A 14,243-nucleotide genomic window follows, 5' to 3' on the forward strand; every position below is an offset into this window, starting at 1 on the left:
TTCCTGTAATGCAGATCTCATGTTCCAGGGATGGCATTAAAACCATGTATTTACTGGGTAAACATAGCTCCTATTTATTTTCAAAATAAATTATATCTAACCTAGAGATCTATCTCTCAATCGTTTACTATTATTATAATTATCAACATAATCTCTATTATTATTATTATTATATAGTTATAATTATTATTATATATAGTCTACTGACTACTCTGTGATAATATTTCAAAAGAGAGCGTATGGGTCACACCAAAAGACAGGTCGCACACTGCAGTAGGCTGAGACCACAGCTCAGGAGTTCTCTGCTAAAGAAACCCATCAGACACAGGTAGAAATCCTTACTTAAGTGGTTATGGTGTCTATTCATGAATGACATAGGTGACAGATTAAGCAGGACCATTTTACCTAAGATTCAAGGCACAGACAAATGAAATAAATTGTCAATAATCATGTTAAGGTAAGGAATATAGTGGAGCATTTTCAGTAGATCATAAACATATCCTTCCCTATTTACCTATTGTGCATGTATCTTTTCTTCTTACTCTTTCCTTTACTGTCAGTGCTCAACTGTATACTGGTGCAATATAGTTTCCACATCTTTGAGCAATTGTCTCTTGATTTCTTCAGAAATAATGATGGTAATTACTGTGATAATTCTAAAGTGATAGATCCTCTATATTACTGAAGTTCATGTATTTCCAGTATTTGGTATGTATTATTTCTAAGTCTCCATTCCCAAGTTCTGATAATTAACAAATCAAAGCATTGTCATATATACAAGACATGCACTGTATCTTTTTAAAGTACTTTATTTATTTATTTGTTAGATCTGAACCAGGGGAGGTTAACTTGTAAATGCTAAAAGATAATTGGTGACTGGCCAAAGAAAGCAGGAGTATACTGAGATTTTTCAGCAGGGAAGAAAACATTCTCTTCCAAATAAAGGCTGAGGCAGTATCTAAGTTAATTGATCTCAACAGGGAAAAATCTGTTCAAAATAAGCCAGAAAAGAAAGCCCAAGGTCTCAGATGAATGTACTTATTACGTTCTGTAACCTTCTCAACAATGCTATCAAGGCTAATGGTAGCATTAATAGGAGAACGCAAATCAAAAGCAATCCCTGAAGCAATTTATACCCAGTCTGCAGGAGGAAATACAGCACCTTGTCAGAAGGGAATAATGATGAGAGATACTTGGGGTTACAGTTTGGTAGCTAAAACATATATACTGGGATGCCCTACACATTTTCTCACTCATTTCCTGTCCTCCAGCTTTAATAAATTAACAAGTCAAAGATCAGCTCCTGCTAATTGGGATGTAGACGCTTGCAGGTCTGCCTGCTGTAGAGAGTCACTAATTCTAAATTAGTGCTTTTGCACTTGATATTGAGAGTCATGGTTACAATACCATGTATAGATCATGAAGCTTCAGAGGACAGCACCTTTGAAATCTGCTGTAATGCGCATGAGTGGGGAAAACACACTCTACTGCATATATACAGATTTTCTCATAATTGGCATTATGTCACTACTCAAGGGAACAAGAAAAATAATGGTGGTGATCTTCTAATAAAACAAAACAGATATATATTCAGTCCTGGTAACATAGAGGTGAGCATCTTAAAATTGTTTGTTGCCAAATAAAAGTAGTTTCTTGCAAAAATGAGAGAAACTTATTCAAACCTCTAAGTGAAATGCTAGCATTCTGGCCATGGTATGAAAAAGCATTTCAGTGTACATTATAATAAAATATTTATAGCTTTACACTTAAGGACTGGGACAAGATCTGTAGCACATTGCAGAACTAAGCTGATAATCTCAAACATAACAATAAATATCTTTGTGTCAGGACATTTTGGAACTTAGATTTTAGAAAACTGATAATCTTTATTTTTCACATCTTTATTTCTTCTTGTATTCTCTAACTTGAAACTTTCTTTGCTTTTAAGGACCTAAACCAAAAAATCATTTAATTCTTAGTATCATTTCTTCCACTGAAATACATACTTTTAGGATGGCCATGTAAATAAACCATTCTGAAGAAGGGATGCCACAGAAATTTTTGTCTATAGAAAATTTTTTGCCTATATCTGTCTATCCTGCAGTGCTGGGCAAGGAACATATTTTTGTTTTCTGCAAAAACAGAACACAACTTTTACACAGCTTTTACTATACCTGTCTCTTAGTATTTCTTAAATAAAATAAAGGATCCTACAGACTGAAATATGTACTGCATGGTTACTGGTATTCAGCGATACATGTACAAGAGTTTACTAAATAACAAATATTTGTCATATACATCCCATCTTCCTGACTTGTTCTATGCTACATAGTTTAAATTCAAGTATATTTTTATAGAGCCTCTATGTGTATAACTCAGCTGTACTGGTACAAAGTACTTTTTTCTTCCTCTGGGGAAAAAGCAAACCTGCAACTTATGAAGTCTATTGACTATAACTGCTGGCAAATACACACCTTGTAAATGAATGCCTTGGTAGCACCACAGCTCCTCCACTGTTAGCTCTTTCCCTCTTCCTGATGAGTCGTTTTTGTGAATTGCCCATTTTTCAGTTTTTTGGGGGGAAAAAAATAAAATAAAAATAAAAATAAAATAAATTGTGGTACAATGTTGATGTTACCTGACAAACCAACGTTAACTCTCAACAGCTTCAGGACCACCTTCATAACCCAGCATGACAGATACAGCTGAAAGACTTGCCTACAGTTTTTTTTAGCTGCTATGAAGATGCTGCCTTCGGCATCTGGCAGTTTCAACACCTGCAGCAGCTTTGTAAGACCCCTGAGCCATTTAGCTTTGCTCCTGCTGTAACTTCATGCCTGGGTTTGGCCACCTATGCTAAAGGCTTTAGAGGGCCTGCTGTCACCTGTGTCATTCCAAGTCTGGTTAAGGCAGAGTAGAGCTTCCCAACTGTATATCTTTCAGGAATTAAGGTCTGTTTTGAAATCCACCATGGGAAACTAGCCTAAAAACTGGATATGAGCTGCAGGAACTGATAACATCAGTTTCAGTTATTTCCTGGAAGTTTTCTCAGTGGATCTCAGCACCTTATTTTTATCTGAGGTAGTTTGCTGAAGGAAGCATTGTCCCCTGCCCAGTGTCACTCTGATGCTATGCAAAGGTAGCCTGGGGCAACTCCTGAAAGCTGTAAGTTAGGTGACACTAACATCAGAAATGCTTACTTATCAGGACTTAATTAGGTTTTCAGGGTTGCCCCTCAAGTCTATAGCTAATAGATACTAAAAGCTATAAATGCTTTTCTGCAAGTTTATTTAGCTGGTAGTCACATGCGCTTTAATTAATAACTGAGTATTGTTCATATATCATCACTACAACAAAATTTCACCATAAAATCACACACTTCACCCAAATATACATGCAAATAAAGACTAAAATGTTAATAAATTTACTGAATTATTACTTTTACTAAAATATTAATAAAACATTTATTGCCAACCTCTTTAATACCAACTTTAGTATTGGTCCAGCAGATATTGGAACTGTGTCATTAACTTCATATTTATTACTAGGTAGAGGTAATGATAAGACCCAAAAAGCATTAGATTTTCAGAGAAGAAATACAATATACAGCCTCTATTTATCTATCCACATTAAACCTAAAATATTATTTTATATGTTTTTAGACTGAAGCAGAAGGGTTGTGCAGAAGTGTCAGCGAACTAGATAGATCTTCTGGGATATTCAAGTAGAAAGGAAGATGTAATTATTAGTAGGTTATTTTCTTATGCAGTCTGAGTTCCCAGAATATATCATTTATAGAACTGTTGAAATTTCTGTGAATCACCTAGTACAGCAATAATAACTGAGAAACCTGAAGTAGTCAATACGAAAACTACAGCCCTTCAACAACAGTGAGTTTAACAGAAAGGTTTTCAGTCTATAACTTATGAGCTCCCTTGAGTATAGCTGTGAAGCATATATGTCTCTTAAATTAGTGCTATTTGGTTCAAGAAATATGTAAGTCTGGTTTCTTGCCAAACCCTTCAAAACAAGCCTTGAAGTTCTTAAATACCACTACATCAGTGTCTCCACTCTATACTCATAAAATTTAAATTTTCTGTCTTTTTTTTCTTTGGGGGTAGGGAGTGGTAGATGGGGGAAGATTATTGTTTTATACTGTGTATTCTAGGAAGGATCCTCCAGAGATCGCCAGAGGAGGAGTGGTTATGGACCGATTCTCTTTCCCTTATAAGGTCTGTCAAACACAGTTTCCTCCAACCTCTGAAACTGTAATCATAACGAATAAAACGAAAGATTATTTCATTTCTTTGGGATGAGATTCCTTCTAGACCAGCGTCCCTGATCTTGCAACTCATTATAGAACAAGTTCAAAAGATTTCAAAACATCAGGAAAGACAACAGGGAGAAAATGAAAAAATAATGAAGCATCTATAGTTCCATGTTGAAACAGCAGGAAGGAGTAAAAGGCATAGATATGCACTCTGAATGATTGTAATATGAACATCTATAGCACAAGTCCAGGGTTCAACAGTGCATTGTCAGCAGCCCTACTCACCAAAATGTGCTATATAGGCCTGTAAAGGTATAAATTCTTGTTACTATGTATGAACACTATATTATGCAAGTGGATGAATTTTTAAGATGCTCTAGTCAGGCAGAAAAAAAAAACACTACCAGACAAGTAGCAGATCAGCAAAAAAACACCTAAAGGAAAACCATACAGTGCTGATAAATATTACTGATATTACTGAGTGCCTTAAGGTTAAGTTTGTATCGAGCTTACTTTTTCATAAGTTATCTGAAGCATCAGAAAGTATGGTGTTTGCATTTCATTTTCAATTTTTTTTTTTTTTTACTTTGTTGCATTTAAACCAGCTCTAATTTCTGCAAACATTTACTTAATATCTACTGTAAATTGTGAAACAAGGACTATTTGAAAGGCAGTTAAAACAGCTTCTTCTCTCTTGGGATGCCATTACTTCTGCAAACGTGGATTCAGTCTCTCACAGTATGTGGAAAATATGCCAGAGAAATATAGTTAGATGTTATATATACCCTCTGGTGACTTTCTCCTGCATATTATAGGAACAGTAGCAGCCACCAAGGAAAATAGAAGTGTAAAAATATTTATGTCACTTATCGAGCAGCAATGAAACTTGACAGCAATGTTATCACATTATTCTATGAGACAAGAGACAAGTAGAAATGCTCTATCATTTTTGGCTGAACATGCTGTATTAGACAGTTTATATCAGCCATGAACCACTTCTGTATTCTCAAACTGCAGTAACACTACTGTCTCATATTTATCTGCATTTCAGTCCCACCTTTATTTGTTTATGCCATAACTTGCTCGAAATTTTCCAGATTTCACCTTTTCTACAGTTAAGAATAGGCCAATGCAGAACAGTTGTTTGGAAAGGAAAAGGAAATGTCATTTAGCGAATGAAAATCTATGTAAAAATACTGAATAGTTATAAAAGCTTTATCATTGCTTTTAAAAACATACTGAAAAACTAAAGCTCAGATCTCCAAGTGCACTTGTGATGGTTTGAAACTACATTCACTTGCATTTTGCTTACCTCCTCACCTCTTGTGCCTACCTGGGGGCTGGGATGGTCTTTTCTCTATATACATTTTTGCTGTAGAGTCTAACTGTTAGAAATTTAGTATGGTCCCCTAGCACTTAAATAAACAAATAGATAATATTAAGCACATTTGTGCTGAGAAACAAAAGCAGCTAGATTAGAATAAAATATTGTCGTTATGGACATTTGGTCTCTAATTACAATATAGCTTTTTTATATTTCAGGCACAATGTCTCTGCCAGATCTTACCAAAGCAACTGGATGGTTGCAAAAAGCCTTGAGGAGACCACTACCAAAAGGCCAATAAAAGAAAAATGTTCCATCTTTGTAACTGAGGTTTTGCCTTGCTATCTCAATCATCAGCTATCCAGCACCAATGTCATCTTTGATACTCAGTGTCATGGGTAAAACGTGTGGGGTTTGAATGTTATCATGCAGGATATTGAAAACTGGCAATTGATCTGGTTTTGTCTTGGGTTTTTTTTTTTTTTCATCGGTGTTTCACAGTGAAGGTTTTTGGGTTTGGAACATCAATACTTGAAGAAGTTTTCTTCTTTTGTTTCAGAGAAAGAGAAATGGAGAAAAGGTTTTTGTGATTTTTGTTCATATTAATATCTGTGATCGGTGAACGGAGAGAGAATTATTTTCTCATGGAAAACTTGAAATGAAATGACTTTTTGAAAAGTTTTGTTATATCAAAAGGAAACATTTTATCAGATTAGTTCTTACCAGCTATACAAAATACCTCTGTAGATTCAAGTTGGTCCTGATGTAAAGGCATAATTTTTAAAAGGGTAGAGACTCCTACAGTCAATATGTTTTTGCCCATGCACTGTTTTGTGTAAGCAAGATAGTTATTTTGAAATGTGAAAATCTGTTAGCCATATTCCCTGGTCTGAGCTTCACTGTGTGGGAAATTCTTTATCAGTTGTGGAGAGGTGCTGGCAACATCTGACAGTTAAATTAGTCACCAAATTAAACTAATCTATGCTATACTTGAAAAAGCTTTCCCCAGGAGTTGGAAATGAGAAGTACAGTAGTAATATACGCCATTAAATAATTTTACATAGGTGAGGTCTAGGTAAAATTAAATATGGTAAGAAGTTGGTTCTTTTAAAACTAGTTCATAAATGTAAAGTTTACTTACCTACCATTATTTAACAATCCTGAGGACTACGGAAAATAAATAGAAATGAAGAGCCCTTGGAGAGAGAGAGGAAAAATGAAATCACAATATTCAGATATGGCAAGAAGCTGCAGGAAGAGGAAAGGAGAAGAGAAAAGAGGAGAATAACTATTATTTAAATGAAAGAAAAGAAAATCTCTAAGATATAATGTAAGTTGCATCAATAGACAGTTATTAAATCCATAGTTCTTATTAAGGAGTCTAAACATGCAACATCAGTTTCTAATCAGAGTAGGTGAACTGAGCTCTTTACATTGTATGCTTGTCTTATGAACCTTTGATTGTTTTTTAATTAAAGAATTCACTTAGATAATAAAAACAACACAAGGATTTCTTGCATATAAATTAGTCCTAAGAGAGAAAAGAGATCGATCAAGTTGCTATTATTACAAGACAGATTTTTGGCCTCAGTTTAACAATTTTTCTATTAGTATTCCTCTCACTTACAAATATGTATTCAAAAGATAGCAGCTAGTACAAAAGACTTCAGCTAGTACAAACTGGAATTGCTGTATAGTCTTCAGTACACTCACACTGATTTACACCATCTTAGCAACTGGCTTATTGTTTCTATTACCATTTTTCTTTTACCTGACATTATTTCAATTTCTTTCTGACCCAGAGAGATCGAAGTAGTAGGCAGTTACTAATGTTATCAGCTGATAATAAAATAAAAAAGAAATGGTTCTAATGGTTTATTTGCCACTTTATGTGTATGCAGGAAAACAAAGACAAGGATGTTACTCTAATGAGATTGTAATCTACGTTCTGTGTGGGCTACTACCATGCCCTTTTCAGATTTTCTAGTGCTTCACATTTTCAGGTCTGTTATCATTTTTGCAAATTGTTTTGGGTAAAATTTTAGGAGAGAATAGTGACCAAGTGCTCAGATGGACCAAGGGCAAACAGAGCTTTTCTGAGTAAGCAAGTGAGTTGAAAGAGACTGCAACTAGTACCTAGTAAGAGGCACAGAGTCACTTGTCTAATCCAGACAAGCAGCTGAAAAATGTGGAGAAGTCTGTTGCTGAAGCTTAAATAGTTTTGAAGAGATTGGTAGAAAATGGAGAAATAACATGGAGAACTGTGTGAGACATGTTGGGTTTTGAAAAGATGGGAAAACGCCAGAGAGAGAGGGAGTGGGACTGCTAAAATAGCCTAAAAGAGCCAGGGGGGAAGCATGAAGGTGATCTAGAGCTGATGGCAAACTCAGAGAAAGTTTTGAACTGGGACCAACAGGAAGAGAGGTGGACATAAGAGAGGAGCGTTGGTCATGGATTGGCGAGTCTAGTGAAATGCTGATTATAACATTGCAGGCAAAGAAAATGAGAGTGGGAAGAACTCAAAAGAATGAAAATACAGTGATTGAACTTTATCAGATGACAGAGATTTAAGCCTGGGAAAACAGACAGAGGGGCAGAAGGATCGTCTGCAGAGCCCCAGCTCTATGTGGTCAGTCAGCATTTACAGTTCCACTCTACTCAGTGGCAGGGGTTGGTGAGAAGCACCAACAGACAAAATACACCCCCCAAATTCCTACCTAATCCCACCAAAACACTACCTGTATATATCTCATACATTCAAAAACAAGCTCTGTGAATACAGTGGGAAATTATAAAATTTGTTCACTTCTGAAAACAGCTCTGGGAAAAGGGAAGTTTTAGACATCATTCCTTCTTTCTCTCTTCTCTGAGGCTGAATACTGCAGGATGCATCAGTTCAGTCCAGATGCAACCTGTGGAAAAATTTACCAGCTTTGCATCTGTAAATAGCTGACACAGCAGCAGGAAGTGTAAAGAATTCCACTCTCTCCATTCCTGATGTTGGCATTGTTGCTACTGCCTAGCAATGATAATGCCATTCCAGTCTCTTGTAAAAATAGAAATTATTTTGTATATCTTTGCTCCATCTTAAACCCAGCAATATTTGCCATTGTGGTCAAAATAACACCTAAGAAAAAGTCTATAAACACCATATTGCTTAAAATGGATCTGTTGGTCGCTTATTACAGCATTGTAACTGTGCTTAATGAGCAGTTTGGGAATTACTGATGTAGGTGAAATGGGAAAAAATTTTGGTAACCATCATAACAGAAAAAAAACAGTAAGTTAGAGGGAAGAGTCAGTGAGTGTAATGAAAATTAATGGGGAAAAAGCATCTTGACATCTTACCAGAAATGTATTAAAAAACAGCCTTTCAAACTAGCTGTTTCTATATCCCACTGCTGTGTAGCCCATATAGTTATATATATATATATATGATTATATATACATAATATGTAGAACTTATATATATAAATATAAAATATAAAAATTATATATATACCGTTATATATATGTACATATATATATATATATGTATGTATTTACGTGCCAGGAGTTTTTGGTGTATTTGTTGGATAATAAAATAAGATAAACTGGTAACATCAATGTTTTGTGCACAACAGCTCTGAAATTTTCTCCCCAAAAATGTCTTATCTGATTGAAATACTGAGGAGTGGTGTTTGCACTGAAAGAGATATGGAGGCTGTTTTTTTATAGCAGTATTCTAGCAGACACACTTGAAATAGAAATGCTGTTCTGCCTTTACAACTTGACTGCTTGAGTGACTGGCAGACCTGTCACAGCACTTCAACAAACAGCAGAGAAAGGCACACATTTTCCTACCAAGTGGATAGTTTTTAAAGAAATCTTGTATTGCAGCCCAATTATCATCCTTCTAAAAGAATAAGAGCTATTCTCCAGATATGACAAATACACCTTTGAATAGTTTTTATCTGAAGTTGAACGACTCCCTCATTTATATTTGCAAAATTCTGTTGCATTAATGATAAATCACAGATCTTTGAGCCACTTGACGTTTGTTTATTATATCTATTTTTAACTTTTCACTGTGGAGTGCTGATATTTTGGTCACAATGTGTTTCTCTGTGTATTTTTGTTCAGGAATTATATATAATATATATGTAGGTTGCCATGAAAGTATGAATTTCCATGGAAAATATAACAGATACAAAGCGTACAATAACACTACTTGTTATAGAAAATTCTCAGCTACAAAACACTATTTTTCCACATACTCACCATCATTAGCATTGCATTTTTGCCAGCAGTGAACAAGAACCTGCATGCTATGCTCATAAAAATCTGCAACGGTGGAGAAGATCCACTGTCACCACTGATGAAATGCACCACCCACCACCTCACTATCCTCACATCCTCTGTTTGGTCTCCATAAACATTCAGGAAGCACTGATGAATATCAGTGGGTGCCATTTTTTCCACATGGAGAAATTCAAATCCACACCTTCGCTCCATGCACACTTCCATGTCAGACACTATTCTGTCAGACAGCCCTTCTGCTGCCATCTGTCACATGGCAAGAAAACGTAATGGAATACTGTTGGAAGGTTCAACTTCTACTGCTATATCACTACCATCTGCCTCTGATGTTGGGGACCACCATAATAAAACAGGAGGCATTACTTTTGGAGCTGCTCTTGTAGATGGGCTTGCATATTGTTGATTCGTTTTCATGAGTTTACATTTAAAAAAATTATTTATGAAAGGACTGACTGAAAAGAAGTGGCAGATTAGAAGTTACCATCTCCTTAAAGTAAAGCTTTGAATTTATCCTTGACAGAGTGGACAAAACAGATCTTAATTTCTTGCAGCATTTGGGACTATTCCCTTCTCTCCCCCTTTCTAATTCATTGCCACAGCACTCAAGCCTTCCATTTTTCTAACTTACCAGCCCTTTGCCAAGAAACTAAGGTGGTTGCAAGCTGCTGTACTTTAGGAGTCTGTGGAATCTGTTCGGTCTCTTGACTGCTTCCATGCTGAAAGGAATCTGGGCTTTTAAGCAGCCTTTGTTACATAATTGAAAGGCTGTAGAAACTGTAGCACTAAATTAAAAGGAGCTGAGGGGAAAAAAAAAAAAAAAAAAAAAAAAAAAAAAAACAGAGTAAAAGAAAATGTACTAAGAAACTTTGAATGATAGAATGGAACTGCTAAAAGCTCTATCAGCATAGCGGAATCTCTCTAGAAATGTTGGAAAATGGGGAAGAAAGCTTGAATGACATTTTCCATTGCATGTAATGAGGACAAGCAAATGGAATACATGAGTTGTTTTTCATGGTTGGCCAATTCCACAGCATCTGATGTGCCTAACCTGTACAGAAACTTAGGTAGTACTGCTTTCCCTTCTAAAAACATATTTCAGATATTTCTGATTTTTATCAGAAAAGACTGATCTGAGGCTGAAAAGACCACTTTTAAACTTCAGAAACTCAGTTCCCAATTGGATTTAGAACAAAATAACTCAGAGTAAGAGTATTGAAGATCAAGATTTCACCCTCTGCCTTTTGATACATAATGGGAATTACACATTTCTGGGCAGACTCTAACCTTCCAAACAGGACTGACTCTAAAAATGCATTAAAAATCCCAAGAACCTACAGCAGAGGGGCCACAAAACTCTGTTCAAGACAAATAAAATAATATGCAATGTGGTACTTTCTCTAACAGAGGACTGGCTCAAGCAATGCTGAGAAAATAAGAAACATGCAATTGAATAAAAGAAGCAACATTATTACTTAAAATTTCAGAGCATTACTAGTGTACAGGCATAGAGAATTATGACAACCCTGCTAGAAAATAAGGATTCTTTACAGAGATACAGTGTTCACACAGTAGCAGAGCTGACAGCAGGGAAATGAAACAGTAATTCCCCCAAGTTAAGTGTAGGTTTATAAATCAGGGCATTGATATAGGATTTTTAGTAATTATAAGATTATACTCTGAAAAGCAGAGGAAAATATTTAGTTCTTTCTTTTATATTTGATAAAATGCAATACTGTATATTCTAAAAAGTATTTCTCCTACTTTGAAATTATACCTGTATCATGAATGTACCCTGTGGAACAAATTGTGATTTCAGGTAACTGAGTCTGGCAAGAGTCTGGAAAGCCAAACGAGGTGACAGTAAAGATGTGCCAGTCTTTGAGGAACTGGGACAGAAAACTGAAAACCTTAAAGACAACAGATCTCATTCAAGCAGAGTGTTGCACGATCTACTTTCAGCAGTAAAATAAAATGGGAAAAACCACTGGGTTGTGACAGAAGGAACCAAATTGATGTAGATGGATTGGTATAAAAACTAGTTTGAGAGACTGTGATTATCTGAAGCTCAATGAAAACAGCTTGCCAGTGCTTACAAAAGAATCTAGCAAGTTGTCTTAAGAGTACAAATCTCATGCTTTCTGTTAAAAATATAGAGCTTACCAGTTGAGTACAAGCATAGGATAACATTGATACTTGCAAGCACATTCTCTAGATCACGTGATAAAAACACGAAGTCTGATAAAAAAAAGAAACTGGCTAACTGTGGGTGGAGCAGCATATGTGGGTAGTGAAGCAATCAGGCAATTAGGACAGTGTGGTTAGAAGTTCATGCTGATAGCCACTACACTGAAGTCACCAGGGATCTCTCAATTCTGCTTAAACATAACAGTAAATAAAATACGTTTAACAGATTGTATGAAGGTTGTTAAAGAATGTGAAAAGAAAATTAAAAAGTACAACAGAACCACACCACAGAAACATTTTTACTCTGTCCTCTACTGAATAACTACATGGGGAAGCCATCAGGATACATTATGAATGATAAAACTGAGGCCAGGAGAAGTGTGCACGTAGGTGATGGCAAACCAAAGTAGGAATATGTGGAAAAAATGTGTTTATGACTATTCTGAAAAAGAGAGTGACTGTGCCTGTTAAAGACAGTTAACTGTCAGGTGCAACATATCTGATGTAATGGTGACAATATACAGATTTAGAGAACAACAGTTTAGAAAACTTGTAGTAACAATTTTTTAGTTATTACATAGAAAGGAGATTTCTGAATTTTCATTAGCCTAAGAAACTATAATCTGATGGTCTTGTAAATTAAGGAGTAAAGATAATTGCAGAAAAATACTCGATTTATTTTATTTTTCAGGGCTGATGTGCATGGCAGATGAGATGAATTTCCCATTGCCACATTCTGGCCCTCATCTAAGTCATCACCAGGAAGAAAGAGGCTTTTCTCATTAATAATCTGGGAAAGAGTAACTGAACATATGCAGAAATGTAAGGAGAAAAGTCAAATATAGCAACAAGAGCTAGGGCCTGGAAGCATGATGACTTTGAGTAAATGATGAGATAACTGCAGGCAATAACAGTTGTCCAGCCGCCTGCTCACTGCCTTATAAGGTTGTTATCTCTCCCGGACACATCCTGAGGAGGAATGGGCTACTGCACTTTCTGCAGCAAGCAGAAAATAAGAGAAGTGTGCTCAAATTTGTCTAAGGTTACAGACAGATAAAAGTTGCAGACAGGTAAGTCCCAAGACGTTATACTGTCAGAACAAATGAACTTAATACCCAGAAGTTAAGTACTACAACTGTATGTCTTTTGATTGAATCTAATTTGACAATAGGACCTTTGTTTTGAGGCAGAAAAAGGAATAGAACAAACAAGGATGTTTGTGCTAGGGTAGGTGAGATGCTAGAAAAATAAGGGTGGGTGATGTGGAAATCAATCACAAGGGTAGGAGTTACAAGATCCTGCCTAAAACAGGATTAATCAAATAAATATATATTAGTTTTCAGCCAGCTAATGAAAATAGTAATAATAGTAATCAGATAAATACTGAGACGTTACTGATTTGCTGTGTACCCTTAAAGGAATCTCTGTTGTTCAGACATACTTAACACAAAGGCTAATACATATAAATGCACAAAGGGCTCCTTTTAAAGTCTTTTCTAACATTTTCCCTAGAACACTAGCAGAAAGTACACAGAGATGTTGCTCTCTCACCTCATTCATGGGGTGTTTGGAGGATTAATTAGTTAATGTTTATGTAGTACTTTGAAGATTAAAAGCATGGTATAAGAGCCAAGTACTGTTGTAAGAGGCAACAAGAAGCAGAAAATGAGAAACCTCCATCTCATGAAAGGAAAGAGTCCAGTGATTCTTAGTTTTCAAGTGTTCCCCTCGTTTATGAAGTCATTCATTCAGGGAGGCTGTCATTTATTCTTTATGTTGCTAAGGGTTACATTTTAACGGCTGTGAACTGGAGCTAGTAACAATAGCTCTCCAGGCTATTAGACAGCTGGGAAGAATATTACAGCTACTCAGCTGTACCTTTTGCTTCTTTGCAATGGAGGGAATAGTAGGGAAGAGGATTCAGTAACACCATGTTTTGGGTATTTTAATCCTGCCTTGGATATAACTATCCAAAAGCCCAAAATATGATAGAGGCTAAGTATCAGGAGATGTTTTCAATAGTACATTCTTCATCGCATAGAGCCTGTAAATCACAGTCGTTCATCCTCTGAAAGATCAGGCATGGCTTGTTAGCTTTTGAACACATTGATGTTTGCCTCCATGGGCACAGTGCGGTCAAGACCCATAGTTGTGGGCCAACAGTAA

This window comes from Gallus gallus, chromosome 3, assembly GCF_016699485.2.
Source record: "Gallus gallus isolate bGalGal1 chromosome 3, bGalGal1.mat.broiler.GRCg7b, whole genome shotgun sequence".
In the NCBI taxonomy this organism is placed as follows: Eukaryota; Metazoa; Chordata; class Aves; order Galliformes; family Phasianidae; genus Gallus; species Gallus gallus.